Raw genomic sequence first — 15,542 nt, 5'->3', positions numbered from 1 at the left:
CCCAGATGGGCTACATCCTAGAGTTCTAAAGGAGATAGCTGAAGAAATAGTGGAGGCGTTAGTTCTGATCTTTCAAAAGTCACTGGAGTCAGGGAAAGTCCCAGAGGATTGGAAAATCGCTGTTGTAACCCCCCTGTTCAAGAAGGGAATAAGGAAAAAGATGGAAAATTATAGGCCAATTAGCCTAACCTCGGTTGTTGGCAAGATTCTAGAATCCATTGTTAAGGATGAGATTTCTAAATTCTTGGAAGTGCAGGGTCGGATTAGGACAAGTCAGCATGGATTTAATAAGGGGAGGTCGTGCCTGACAAACCTGTTAGAGTTCTTTGAAGAGATAACAAATAGGTTAGACCAAGTAGAGCCAATGGATGTTATCTATCTTAACTTCCAAAAGGCCTTTGATAAGGTGCCTAACGGGAGACTGCTGAGTAAAATAAGGGCCCATGGTATTCGAGGCAAGGTACTAACATGGGTTGACGATTGGCTGTCAGGCAGAAGGCAGAGAGTTGGGATAAAAGGTTCTTTTTTGGAATGGCAACCGGTGACGAGTGGTGTCCTGCAGGGTTCAGTGTTGGGGCCACAGCTGTTCTCTTTATATATTAACGATCTAGATGAAGGGACTGGGGGCATTCTGGCTAAATTTGCCGATGATACAAAGATAGGTGGAGGGGCAGGTAGTATGGAGGAGGTGGGGAGGCTGCAGAAAGATTTAGACAGTTTAGGAGAGTGGTCCAAGAAATGGCTGATGAAATTCAACGTGGGCAAGTGCGAGGTCTTGCACTTTGGAAAAAAGAATAGAGGCATGGACTATTTTCTAAACGGTGACAAAATTCATAATGCTGAAGTGCAAAGGGATTTGGGAGTCCTAGTCCAGGATTCTCTAAAGGTAAACTTGCAGGTTGAGTCCGCAATTAAGAAAGCAAATGCAATGTTGTCATTCATCGCAAGAGGCTTGGAATATAAAAGCAGGGATGTACTTCTGAAGCTTCATAAAGCATTAGTTAGGCCCCATTTAGAATACAGTGAACAATTTTGGGCCCCACACCTCAGGAAGGACATACTGGCACTGGAGCGAGTCCAGCGGAGATTCACACGGATGATCCCAGGAATGGTAGGCCTAACATACGAACAATGTCTGAGGATCCTGGGATTATATTCATTGGAGTTTAGGAGGTTGAGGGGAGATCTAATAGAAACTTACAAGATAATGAATGGCTTAGATAGGGTGGATGTAGGGAAGTTGTTTCCATTAGCAGGGGAGACTAGGACCCGGGGGCACAGCCTTAGAATAAAAGGGAGTCACTTTAGAACAGAGATGATGAGAAATTTCTTCAGCCAGAGAGTGGTGGGTCTGTGGAATTCATTGCCACAGAGGGCGGTGGAGGCCGGGACGTTGAGTGTCTTTAAGACAGAAGTTGATAAGTTCTTGATTTCTCGAGGAATTAAGGGCTATGGAGAGAGAGCGGTTAAATGGAGTTGAAATCAGCCATGATTGAATGGTGGAGTGGACTCGATTGGCCGAATGGCCTTACTTCCGCTCCTATGTCTTATGGTCTTATGGTCTTATGGAAAGCGGTCATTAGAGGGGAATGTATTTTGATTCGAGCCCACGGGGATAAAACTGAGCGGTCGGAGCTGGTCAGGTTGGTAGGAGAAATCTTACAGGTGGACAGGAGATACTCGGAGTCTCCAAATGAGGAGCTCCAGAAGGAGCGTCAGAGACTTCAAATGGAGTTTGGGCTCTTTTCCACAGGAAAGGCGGAGGGTCAGCTGAGGAGGGTAAAATGGGCAATATATGGACATGGGGAGAAAGCTAGCAGGATGTTGGCACATCAGCTGAGGAAACAAGAGGCGGTGAGAGAAATAGGGAAAATAAAGGATTTGAGGGGGAAGACGGTGAAGGACCGGGGGTGGTGAATGAAGTGTTCTGGGAATTTTATAGGCAGCTATACGAGTCGGAACCCCAGGATGGGGAGGAGGGCATGAATCAATTCTTGGGGAGGCTAGAGTTCCCAAAGGTAAATGAGGAGTTGGTGGAGGCCCTGGGGGCCCGATTGGGCTTGAGAGGTGATAAATGGACTGGGGGCGATGCAATCGGGTAAAGCCCCAGAACCTGATGGGTTCCTAGTGGAATTTTACAAGACATTCTCTGTGTTACTGGGGCCGCTCCTGGTTTTAGGCTTTCAACGAGTCCAAGGAGCTGGAAGTACTTCCCCCAACTTTATCACAGGCATCAATTTCTCTCATCCTGAAGCGGGACAAGGATCCGGAGAGCTGTGGATCGTACAGGCCAATCTCCCTCTTGAATATAGATGCCAAATTATTGGCAAAGGTCCTGGCCACTCGAATAGAGGATTGTGTCCCAGAGATAATTGGGGAGGATCAGACGGCAGTCATCTGACATCCAACATTAGACGGCTTCTTAATGTAATTATGATGCCAGCAGAGGGGCGCGAGGCTGAGGTGGTAGTTGCCATGGACACGGAGAATGCTTTCAACCGAGTGGAGTGGAAGTATCTATGGGATATTTCAGGCAGGTTTGGGTTTGGGCAGGGATTTGTGGAGTGGGTCCGGCTACTGTACCAGGCCCCGGTGGCAAATGTAAGAACTAACCGAGTTCGGTCAGAATACTTTAGTCTTTGTCGGGGGACAAGGCAGGGATGCGCGCTCTCCCATTACTGTTTGCCATGGCCATAGAACCCTTAGCAATGGCTCTGAGAGCAGCGATTACCTGGAGGGGTATAGTGAGAGGGGGGGTGAAGCACAGGGTCTCTCTCTATGCGGACGATTTGCTGCTTTATATCACGGACCCGGGGGGGGGGGGGGGGGGGGGGGGGGGGGTGACCAAAAGCATGGAGGTAGTAGGAGAATTTGGGCGATTTTCAGGCTATAAGTTAAACATGGGAAAAAGTGAGATGTTTGTGATTCAGGCATGGGGGCAGGAAACGAGGCTGAAGGAGCTACCTTTTAAAGTGTTTGGGAAGAGTTTTAGGTATCTGGGGATTCAAGTGGCCAAGGATTGGGGGCAGCTTCACAAGTTAAATTTGGGCAAAGCAGTGGATCAGATGAGAAGGGATCTTTGTTGATGGGACATGCTCTCACTGACAAGGCGGGTTCAGACGGTGAAGATGGCTGTCCTTCCGAGACTGCTTTTCTTTTTTCAGTGTCTCCCGATTTTTGTCCCAAAGGCTTTTTTCAGAAGTATTAATGTGGCAATATCGAGGTTTATATGGGCGGGTAAAACCCCAAGAGTAAAGAGGGTACTCCTGGAACGGGCCCGCAGGGAAGGGGGATTGGCTCTCCCGAGCTTTATTAACTATTACTGGGCTGCCAACATATCAATGGTCAGGAAGTGGGTAGTGGGAGAGGGGTTGGTCTGGGAGCGGATGGAGGCAGCATCCTGCAAAGGTACGAGTCTGGAGGCTTTACTGACTGCGCCCCTGCCATTCTCGCCAGCTAGGTACTCCACAAGTCCTGTGGTGGTGGCAGCCCTGAGGGTGTGGGGACAACGGAGGCAGCATATGAGACTGGATTGTCACCGATCTGTGACAATCACCGGTTTGTCCCGGGGGGATTGGATGGGGGCTTTAAGGTATGGCAGCAGGCAGGGATTGAGAGGTTTGGGGAGCTATTCATCCAGGAGGGCTTCCCAAACTTGGAGACATTAGAGGAGGAGTTTGACTTGCCGGGAGGGAACGGGTTTCGGTACCTTCAAGTGCGGGACTTTGTACGGAGACAGGTCCCAAGCTTTCCTCGCCTCCCCCTGAGGGGACACAGGATAAAGTGCTGTCAAAAACAGGGGTTGGAGGTGGGAAGGTTTCGGACATCTGCAGGGAATTGATAGAGTGGGAAGGGGCCCCTATCAGAGAGGTGAAGAGGAAGTGAGAAGAGGAGTTGGGAGGGGAGCTGGAAACTGAACTGTGGGAAAAAGCCTTGAAAAGGGTAAATGCATCCTCGCCCTGTGCTCGAGTCAGCGTGATTCAGTTCAAGGTAGTCCACAGGACCCACATAACAGTAGCCCGATGATTAGGTTCTTCGAGCAGGTGGGGGACAGATGTAGATGGTGTGGGGGTAACCCGGCCAACCATGTTCATATGTTTTGGGCATGTCCGAAACTGAGGGAATTCTGGCAAGGAATTGCAGATGTTATGTCAGAAGTCCTGGAAGGTAGTGTAACTCCGAGTCCAGAATTGGCAATATTTTGGGTGTCCGAAGATCCGGGGGCAAAGGGGAGGAGGGAGGCCGATATTCTGGCCTCCTCTTCCCTGGTGGCCTGGAGACGGATCTTGCTGAGATGGAGGGACTCGGAGCCCCCGAAATCAGGAGTGTGGGTCAGCGATATGGTAGAGTTTCTCAGTCTGGAGAAAATCAAGTTTGCTTCAAGAGGATCAATACAGGGTTTCGCCCGGAGTTGGCAGCCGTTCATCGATTTCTTTAACAAAAACTGAAGTTAGCAGTAAGGGGGGAAAGAGAAAAATGGGGGGGGGGGGGGAGAGGAAAATATGAGGCATGGTAATGTTAAATAAGGACAGGGGATTTAGTATACGGGTAATTGGGGATAGGGCGGGAGAAGTGGGGTACGTGGTTTATTGTGTGTTGTTATTTTAGGGGGCATTTTGTGCATCGACCCGCACGGTTGTTTTAGAAATGTCAATCTGTCAAATTGTGAAAATTACAAATGCTTCAATGAAATATTTTTTTTTAAAAGAATTTGCATAAAGTTAACATTTCACATACCTTCTTCTGTCAGAAATGAAACTGAAGGATAAACAAGGTAGTCTTGTTATCTTCCAGTTTTCAATTCTGATGAAGGGTTGCATTTAAAATTTTTACTTGTCTTTTCTCTTCGCAGATGCTGACTGATTACTTGCTTATTTCTAGCATTTTCTGAGGTTTTTTTACTGCTTTGTCTTCTTATAGCCTGACATTGAACCTTCATGCCGAGATGGGTTTGTGCCAAGTATTGGAGATAACTATATTTCTCATTGGATTTCTCCATCCCATTTCTTTTGTAGCCATTCACAAAAGTAGGTATAACAGTAAGTATGCCTCAAGAAAAGGGGGAGAAACAAATCGCACAATCATTTTTGCCAGCAATGCAAACTCCACTTGCTCCAAGGAGAAGCCCAATCAATTTTCCCTTTTTCTAGTTTACAAAGATTATAAAAAATATGAATGCACTTAGATTATTTAAAAGAAAGGCAAGGCTACAATTTGTTTAAAGCTACCAAATTATTGATTTTCTTGTACACTTAGGAAATGAAGAAACCTACTGAAAGGAGCAGAATGTGGACATAATGTGCAGTTTTGCTCTGATGTATAAATGTTGACTTGTGTGTAGTTGTTAGATACAAGCTAAATATGTTCGGTATTTTTTGTTTAAAACAGCTCGTAAAATAATCTTCAGTTTAAGGGGAATCACTGGTTGTTGAAGTTCGTTTAATAATGAAACCTCAAAAATCTAATGATAATGCAAGTCCATTGTGCTCTGAAAACTAGTCAATATATATAATTTTAAAACAGCTGCACTGAACACAAATCTGTAAAATAATGAACCACTCCATAATTTAAATTGCCCTGCTCCCACTCAAGAATTCTGAGCACAAACTTATGGTACTAGAGCATGAATTAAGTCTAAATTACATGGTGCAAATGCAAATGTGCACCGTTCTAAAAAAAAATCTAAAATGGGTAGTGCTTTACTTAGCTCTATCTGTTTCAAGGGTCGAGCAGATCAGCCCTGGGGACATTTCTGTGTTGTTCATGTCAATCTAATCAATTCCGATCTGACAGACATCCATCAGACATCGAACCCTGAAAAAAGTAAGATGTAATCATTCTGTATGCAGCTGTCGTTTAGAACATGGTACACTTCATTATTTACCCAGTTAATACGATTTCGCATTTTATATTAAATCTATTCTTTCACATTTGCTACGGCCCTAGGAAAAAAAATACTCTGAGAGAATGTAGCATTTAATTAATATAGCCTTGGAAATGACATATATTCTAACATATATGGCATATATACTTTAGCACACAATGCACATTTCTAGGCACAAATCCATAATTTGCCAGCAAATTGTGTCCTAGCAATCACAGAAAAATCAGAGTCACAGTTCCCTGCAAGGAAAGTGTTTTGGAACGTTATATTGTGTACAATAAAGTACCCAAATAAGGATGTGCGCTGAAGTTTGCAATAGCCCACCTAGCTCTCCGATCTGGGATTTCTCACTGGGTGTGCTGTTGTGATGTCAAGTTTTGCAAAGGGCAAACATTCTCTCTTCACTGGTATACCTGGATTTTTTGGATAAGTGTATGCAGCAACAAGCTTGGATTTGGTAAAAGAAATCAACGTCAAATCAACAGTGTTCTCATTCAAAATCAAAAAGAGGAATCAGGGTGCATTTCACAGAGCACTCCCTCAGAATTACCCCACTCAAAATATTTATGTTTATGGGGTTACAAAGTGGGTCGGGAGTCTAACTCTGTAACAAGGTTTGACACTGCAGTTATACTCCATTTGATGTCAAACCATGGCATAGTGTGACTAACCCTTTCAGAGATTCAAAACCCTCTTCACTTACATTTAGACACTGCAGCTCCAGTGCTCTCAGCCCACTGAATTTATTACAGGTTGCAGCTAAGATAAGACCTTCAGAATTTACATTTTTTTATAACATTATTAATGTTTTCAATCAAATACTGTGCTCTTGGTTGACAAATTGCTTTAGATTTGGTGAGCCTGGATTTATGTTGCTAGTTTCATGTTGGTGTGGACGTTAACACATCAGTGAAACTTGCAATGCAAATATACCCTCAGACTTTCTGCTCAAAACTGTTTAATGATTGCGTGTACAATAAACAATTGAGAAGACGCTCTGGAGCTGGTCACACTATGATTGTACATACCACAAAGAAGATTCCTAAATATTCATACATCAAGTTTCTAACCATCTACTTGCATTGCACAATTACTCCATGCCATCACTTAGATGGGAAATTGAACATTAATTTATTATCTGCCAAATTCTGGAACTGGCAATGTACCAAATAGACAGCATGCTGTGAAGCATAAGTAATTTTTTACACAATAATGCTAAACAGGCAGATTTGCAAAGAAATAGATTCTTTTCACTGACTTCTGTCAGATTGGACAAGAATGCTTCATAAAAATGAAGAATAACTGCCATGAACTTTGCAAGTGGAATATATTTACATTATCTGTTTTCACCATCTTAAATGAATTCAGGAATGGAATGTATTGTGTTTTTGTTTTGAGCAATACCGCTGGGGTCAGCTGGGTGGGTACATCAAGTTGCTATGCTATCAGACTCAAATTAAAATGGCTGCCCTACTTAATGATGGGAATGATATGACACTTCTGGTTTAGATTTGTTTTTGAACAGTATTATAGTCTTCAATCAAACAATATGTTACTGTAATATATATATCATACCAGTTACATCAGTTGAACACTACTCTTTACTAAATTATATGTGTGAAGCATGCTTTACAATACTACTGATTAACATATTAATACATTTGTATAAATCCATCTGTCCATCACTTAAGAAAGAGGAAATAACCAAATTTATTTTAATTCAACTGGATGGACGACAGTCGCTTATCCATATCTGTCCATTCCTATGTTCCTGTGTAAAACAGTAAAAAAGGCTTTCATTTAAACAGCACTTTTCATAAACACCAAGCATCTCAAAGCCAAATAATCACCCGTACATTTAAACTGTAAACTGTTGCAATATTAGAAATATGATGGCCAATTTGCACACGAAAACTTCCACACACAGCAATGACCAGGCAATCAGATTTTTGCGATGTTGATGATTGAGGGGTTAATATTGACAAGGACACTGTGAATAGGTCCCTGCTCTTCTTCAAAAGGGTGTCGTGTGATATCTTATGACTATCTGAGAGGGAAGATGAGGCCTCAGTTTAACATCTCATCCTAGAGATGGCACTTCGGACAGCCTTGATCTTTCTCTGCTCAAGTTCTGGGATGGGACTTAAACATGGAGCCTTGTAACTCAGAGGTGAGAGTGCTACCAACTAAGCCATGGCTGACACAATTAAGTTGAGGAATTTGATATGAGCGTTCCTACTAATAATGTAAACCATGATTTGATCCCTATCGAGAATTATGAATAGATGAGGATGAATGCATAAAGTAAAATCATTCAGGGCTTAAGAATTTGCTGATCACTTCTCCTGAGATAAAATGTTAAAATAGCTAAATATATCAACTGTACTTTATAAAATTCAGTTGATTACTGGGACGGTTCTATGCTATTTTTAGTCCAATCTATGGGTGGTGAATGTTGTGTGATGATCTATGCTTATTGTATGGTACACAGTATGGCAGCCAACATTAAACAACATCTGACGGATGTATATATTGCCATAATTTCCTGATACTTCAAAGCCATTTGATGCACTCGACTAAAATGAAATTAGTTAATAACTTAATTAAGAACATAATTAAGTGTTAAATAAAATTGAATTTTCAGATAATTGAACTATATCTGCAATGTTGAATAAATCATTGCTTGTTAATTGATAATCAGATGCCAATATGCAAGTAACAGTCAGTGAATAGTAAGGATACTCAGCACTCTGTTTAAATTCTATCACTTTTGCTGCCCTGCTAAACTGTTAGGTCTTACCTGTGTAATTGTATCCTGTGTTGGAGGAAACAAGTTATATATTTCAAAATTAGCATCAGCAACTGCGATATTCAAGGGATAGATCATTTCAAAAGTCAATAGGTTAACTTTCATATGAACTATTGAAATGGTTAAACTGTTGGTGCATGACAAGATCACCTTCTTCAATTGGATTAATAATTTCTCACAGTTTGCTGGCAATCGATTGTTAATTGTTGCTTGATAAACTTGTAGTGATGAAGTCAGTTATTAATGAATCTGTGTGGACATCATTAGTGCATGAACAAAATGCAGTATGCTGCTATCTTTTATTACTGTTGTTGCTTACAAAAAATTGTAAAGTGGAGTTTAAAAAATGAATTCTTCAGTATGTATAATATATTAAAACATATAGAACCAAATTCTCCGGTCCCCCAGCTGCATGTTTTTTGGCGGCGCGGCGTTCGCTCGTGGCGGGATTCTATGGGTGGGATTCTCCCTTCTGGGGACTAAGTCAAGAAGGAAAACGGGCAGAACTCACTCTGGACTTTTTCCTAGAAAGTCCGGGGTGATTCTCCATCTACAAGGGGGCTAGCAGGGCCCCGGTGTGCGTCCCGCAGCTCCGACTGCCAGCGGAACCCTGCAGTTACGCCCGTGCGGCCGCGCGCAACATGGCAGAGTCCTACAGGGTTCCTGTGCGGAGGAACGCCCTGAATGAAGTGTGGTGCCCAGAACGATACACAATATTTCAGTTGCGGCCGAACCAGTGTTTTATACAAAAACAACTTCTTTATTTTTGTACTCTTATCATCCAATTTAAAAGCCTAGGATCCTTTAACCTTTAACAATTTTCCCAGAGTCTCCCTGCTCCTGTACCCCCTTTAATTTATAATGCCCCTCCTGGTTCTTTCTATCAAAATGAATCACTTCACAATTCCCTGTATTAAATTTCATCTGCACACTTCCCTTGTCTGTCCATTCCACCATTCTGCCTATCTCTTTTTGATATTTTTCACTGTCCTCCTTCACAATATTTCCAAATTTTGTGTCATCCACAGATTTTGAAATTGTGCCCTGTACCCTCAAGTCTAGGTCATTAATATACATCATGAGCAGGCGTCCTGGCACCGACACTCTGGACACCCCAATACTATTCTGATGAACAACTGTTCACAATTACTCCAGGCAGGGATTTTTGGCCCTGACACCGATGGTCATCATGGTGGCAGAGAAGTGAATGGCTCTCCAAATTTTCCTGTCCTACCCATGATGATGCCCGCTGGTCGCAGGGCTGGACAACCCCAACTTCTGTTTCTGATTACTCAGTCAATTTTGTATCCATGCTGCTAATGTCCCGTGGGAATTTCTGCAGCACCGCCCCACCATGGTGGTTTTCGCATGGTGGATGTAGCGAGCCATTGGCTGGAAGTGGGATCTTCTGGCCTTTTGCATGGCCCACCCATGCCATCATCAGGGAACCCACCACGAGAGGTTGCCACCGCTGGCATGGAGGCACAACGGTTAGCACTGCTGCCTCACAACGTCAGGGACCCGGGTTCAATTCCAGCCTTGGGTGACTGCCTGTGTGCAGTTTACACATTCTCCCCACATCTGTGCAGATTTCCTCCGGGTGCTCCGGTTTCATCCCACAGTTCAAAGATGTGTGGATTAGGAGGATTGGCCATGTTAAATTGCCCTTTAGTGTCCAAAGATGTGCAGGTTAACTGGGGTTACGGGGATAGGGCGGGGGAGTGGGTTTCGGTAGGGTGCTCTTTCAGTGGGTCGGTGCCGACTCAATGGGCCGAATTTGCTCCTTCTGCACTGTAATGGTTCTTTAGGTTCTATGGAGACGTCTTCTTCAAAGGGATTTGAAAAACCCACCAGCAGGATGGGCTGGAGATTCGCCCTATCTACGCCACATCAGCTCCATTGCCTTCATAAACTCTGTCACATGTTCAAAAAACTCAAGCAAGTTAGTCAAACACAATTTACCATGTTGGTTTTCCTTAATAAATTCAAATTTGTGATTGTTGATATTGCCCTGTGTAATTTGTTCTCCTTTTTGTGAACAGGGGTGTAACATTGTAGTCCTCCAGTCCTCTGGCACCACTCTGCATCTAAGGAGCATTGGAAAATGATGTCTAGTGCCCCTTTTTGGACATCTTGGTGTGTGGTCAATTCCAGCCACAATTGACCCGGAGTCACAACAGAAGGAAATTAACTCTTAATTTTAAAAATACTCAGTCTTTGGTCTTTGGCTGCCCTATAACTCCTGTCACCAGGTTTGTAAATTTAAACACAATTTTCTTTTATTAATAGAATTAACTATAATTACAGTAAATACAACTGGCTAACTACTATCTAATTTCTAACCCCCTCCTTAACTCGCCCCACCCTCTATACATATAAACAAGATGGACGAATACAGAGGGGAAACAGAGATGTGTAAATAACGCTAGCAGTAAAAGGGTAAAAGTCTCTGTTTCAGATGGTCATTTTCCAGCTAGATTCTTTCAGTCTGGGCCTTCACTTGGATGAGGCCTTTGCTTTCAGTCTGCAATGTTTTTCATGGTGGACTCAACAGGGTCTCAAGACTTCTCCGCAGACTCAGAAACAACGGGCTGTATTCTCCGAGCCTCTGCGCCGAAATCTCATTTGGCGTGGGGACGGAGAATGGGCGTTTACGCCGAAATCCGGTTCGACGCCGCTCCCGAGAATCGCTGCCGAACGTGCGTGCGTGGTCTACACACCGCAGGTATGGGGTCATTGACAGAGGACCCCGTGGGGATTCTCCCAGGAAAATTGGCGAGTTCCCGGCGGTGTGGTTCTAACCACGTTTTGCCTGTCAGGAATGGCCAGTAGCGGCAGCGGACTCAGTCCGGGGGGATCCTTCACCGGGAGGGGCCTCACAGACGGCCAGGGAAGCAATCGGGCGGCACCGATCTCGGGGGGACCTACTTCGTTCGCCATGGTCCACGGTGTGAGTCCGCAATGTCGCACGAGGCGGCCGCCGCAGGCCGCCACCATGCGCATGCGCGGACTCCTGACCGGAAGTACAGGGCCCCGTATCCGCAGCCAGAGCTGCGAGGAGCACTCCGGGGCGCTGCTCGCCCCCTGCGGGAGGAGAATCACGTAAGGAAAGTCCAAAGTGAATCACTGGCATTTTGACGCTGGCGTGTGGACATAGCCCCATTATTGGGGAATCCCGCCCAACAGGCAGGAATCATGAGGCAGAAAGAGAGAAAAACAAAGAGAGAGTGCAATTCACAGCCTCTCCTCACAGAGCCTTCCTGTCTTGGCCAATTCATTGGCCACCAGCCAACCAATCGAACCAAATCCCTGTAATCCCTCGGTTGCCATAAAGTCTGAATTCTTCCGTTCAAAATCTCAATCTTTATGGCACAGTGGACTATTTTGAAACTTTTGAGTTCCTCACTTACTTGCTCAACTTAAAGGGACGTCTCCATTAAAAATTCATGGATCAAAAATGATAATAACAAAATAAAAGAAAGAGGAAATAAGGGAAACTCTGCAATTTCCTCCCTTACTTCCCTCAATATCCTTGGATGTATCTTATCCAGTCCTGGTGAATTAGCAATCTTAAGTACAGCCAACCTTCCTGACACTTCTTCTTTATCAATTTTAGTCCATCCAGTGTCTCAACTACCTCCTCTTTTATTGCAACTTGGGTAAATCTTCTTCCTTGGTAAAGACAGATGCAATGTATTCATTTAATATCTCAATTAGCTCCTCTGCCTCCGTGCGTAAAGAAACATTTCAATTTGTAATCCGTCTCATGCCTCCTTTTACTATCTTTTACTGTTTATGCGCCGATAAAAGACTTTTGGATTCCCTTTTATATGAACTTCTCATATCTCTACATACTCTCTTGTTACGGTACTGGACCGGGCTCCAATTTATGTTGGCAAAATGAATAAGATATCCCACCAATTTTTCAATTCGTAAACTGTGAGGAAAGGATACTTTGCTCCAGGAGTGATTCCACTGACAAATAGGGATCTTTAATATTCAAACAAACTTTATTATTAACACAGGAGTAACCACATTAACATCAGAGAAAATAGCTTTTCAATTGACAGTTAAGCATTTCTTAAAATAAAAGGAAACACTTTAACTGCTTACTTATACCTTCTCTATCTCCAATTAAGCTAAGCCCATTACAGGTCAAAAGCCACTTGTAAATAAAGTTAGCAAAGAAAGGGATACTTGCTGTACTTTTATTTGGAGATTTCCTTTCAGAAAAGTAGAGAGAGACCCTTTCAGGTGCCACCTGGAAATCCTGCTGTCCTTGTCAGACTAAAAAGTCATACAACCAAAACAGCTTGCTACAGGCCTGGTTCCTCCCATTAATTACATAATCTTTACTGCACTCAGATCCCATGACCTATTTACCTAAGTCAAAACACAATGTCTCAAATTATCTGTCACCCAAGGGAATCTCCAATAATCAAAACAACTTTCCATTAGACATCTCTTTGTAAAGGAGTAAATGGTTCAGATTAATAATTACCTCACCTTTTATGACCTCTTAATTGCTGATTTAGCAGACACACAGCATGGACTTTAACCAAGGTTCTTTAATAATATCACTGTAACATATACATACCTGAACCCAGGCTTTTAAAAACCTTCCTGCAACTGTTATAAAATATAATATATACACCAATATCTTACAATCATCACACTCTCTTGATTGCTCTTATTTGGTTTTCACTTCCCCTCTGAACCTTCTTTATTCAGCCTGTTTGTATTATTTTTGCATCAATTGTATTATCTTCATGATATATGTCATATGCACCCTTTTTCTGTTTCAACCTGGTCTCTATCTTTTTCGTCATCTACGCCACTTTGGTATTGTTTGTCCTAGCTTTCTCTCTTTCTCTCTCGGTAATGTATTGTGACTGTACCTGAACTATTTCCTCTTTAAGGACAGCCTTCTGTTCTGTTACTGTTTTGCCTGACAATCCTTGATTCCAATTTACCTGGGTGAGATCCGTTCTGCCTCACTGAAGTTGGCCCTCCCCCATTCCACAGAACCAGATCCAGCAATGTTTCCTTCCTCGTTGGACTAGAAACACTAATGTTGAAAATTCTCCTGAACACATTCTAAAAACTCTTTCTGCTTTCAGCCATTTACTCTACTACTATCCCAGTTTATTAAAGTCCCCCATTGTAACTATTCTATAATTCTTATACTTGGCTGTAATTACCTTGCAAATTTGTTTCTCTATCTTTCCCACTAGTTGATGACCTATAGAGCTCCAAAGACTAGAGAGAGAGTGAACCTGGTGGTAGACAGCTGATTGGAGCTATGGGGACACTTTGAAAAGAGCAGGACAGTGAACCTTCACTGATTCCAAAGGCGGACTCCTAGGTGATGTTAGGATTCAGAACGTGGCGCAGGGGAAAAGGAAGCAGCTGATTGGGTGAGTAAGGTCGGGTGACTCAAACTTTACTGGTAAGGAACTACCATTAGGGACTGACCTTAGTAATAGGAATAAATTAGAAATATATAATATTATGGGATTAACTGAGAAGAACCAGGGATAAGCAAAAGTCACAATCACCAGAATAACGTGACAAGTAAATAGGATAAGTAATATAAGGAAAAATAGGCCAAAGTGGAAGTAGACAAGAAGACTAAGGTAAGGTAAGAGGAGTATCTTTTAAGACTAAGTAATTAGAAAAGTTAGTAAATAAGATGATATACATTTAAGTTTAAGATATGGCAGGTGAAATCAGCCAATTGCAGCGTGTGACCTGTCACATGTGGGAATTAATTAACCCTATCAGCATCCAAGATGACCGCATGTGCAGAAAATGCTCCCAACTGTAGAAACTTGAACTCTGGGTTTCAGAGCTTGTACAGTAGCTGAAGACACGGTGGTACACCCGTGAGGCTGAGAGGTATGTGGATAGCATGTTTAGAGATGTAGTCACACCGCAGCTCAAGGAACTGGAGGAAGGAAAGGTGACTATCAGGTAATCCAGGAGGAACAGGTAGGTAGTGCAGAAGTCCCCTGGGGTCCAGCTCTCAAATTATTTTTCCATTTTGGAAGCTGATGATGGTATTGGCTCCTCAAGGGAGTGCAGTCAGAGCTGAGCTTCGGGCACCACAAGCAGCCAGGCTGTATAGGACGATAGTAAAAAGGAAGGAGCAGCAATAGTGATTCATTAGTTGGGGAACAAACAGGCATTTCTGTGTTGGAAGATGGGGCTCCAGGATGGTGTGTTGGCTCCTTGGGGCCAGGGTCAGAAATGCCACTGAATGACGGCAGGGCATTCTTAAAGGGGAGGGTGACAAGTCAGAAATCGTGGAACACATTGGTGCCAAAATTATAGGTAGAATTAAGTTTTGAGATCTTGTATCACAAGTTCAGGGAGCTAGACAGCAGATTGAAAACAGGACCTCTTGAGTTGTAATCTCTGAATTACTCCCAGTGCCACGTGCCAACGTGTACAGACGTAGGAGAATAGGACAGATGAATGCATGGCTCAACAGTTGTTGCAGAAGGGAGGGTTTTAGATTCCTGGATCATTGGGACCGTTTCTGAGGAAGGTGGGGCATGTTCAAGTGGATGGTCTGCACCTGAACCAGAATGGAACCAACATCCTTGCGGTTGGGTTTGCTTGTGCTGTTGAGAGGAGTTTAAAATAGGGGGAGGGGACACAGAGCGTTAGTACAATACGGACACTGCATACTAGAGTAAAGGAACCAAGACAGAGGGTGATCCATGGGAGAAAGATGAGGCTAGCTGACGTCTACTTTAATGCTAGGAGCATTATAGGTAAAACTGATCAGTTAAGGGTGTGGATTAACACGTGGAATTATAATATTATTGCCATCACAGAGATGTG

Source organism: Scyliorhinus torazame, chromosome 6, assembly GCF_047496885.1.
Source record: "Scyliorhinus torazame isolate Kashiwa2021f chromosome 6, sScyTor2.1, whole genome shotgun sequence".
NCBI lineage: Eukaryota > Metazoa > Chordata > Chondrichthyes > Carcharhiniformes > Scyliorhinidae > Scyliorhinus > Scyliorhinus torazame.
The sequence above is the reverse complement of the archived record's forward strand: the minus strand, read 5'-3'. Positions refer to the sequence as shown.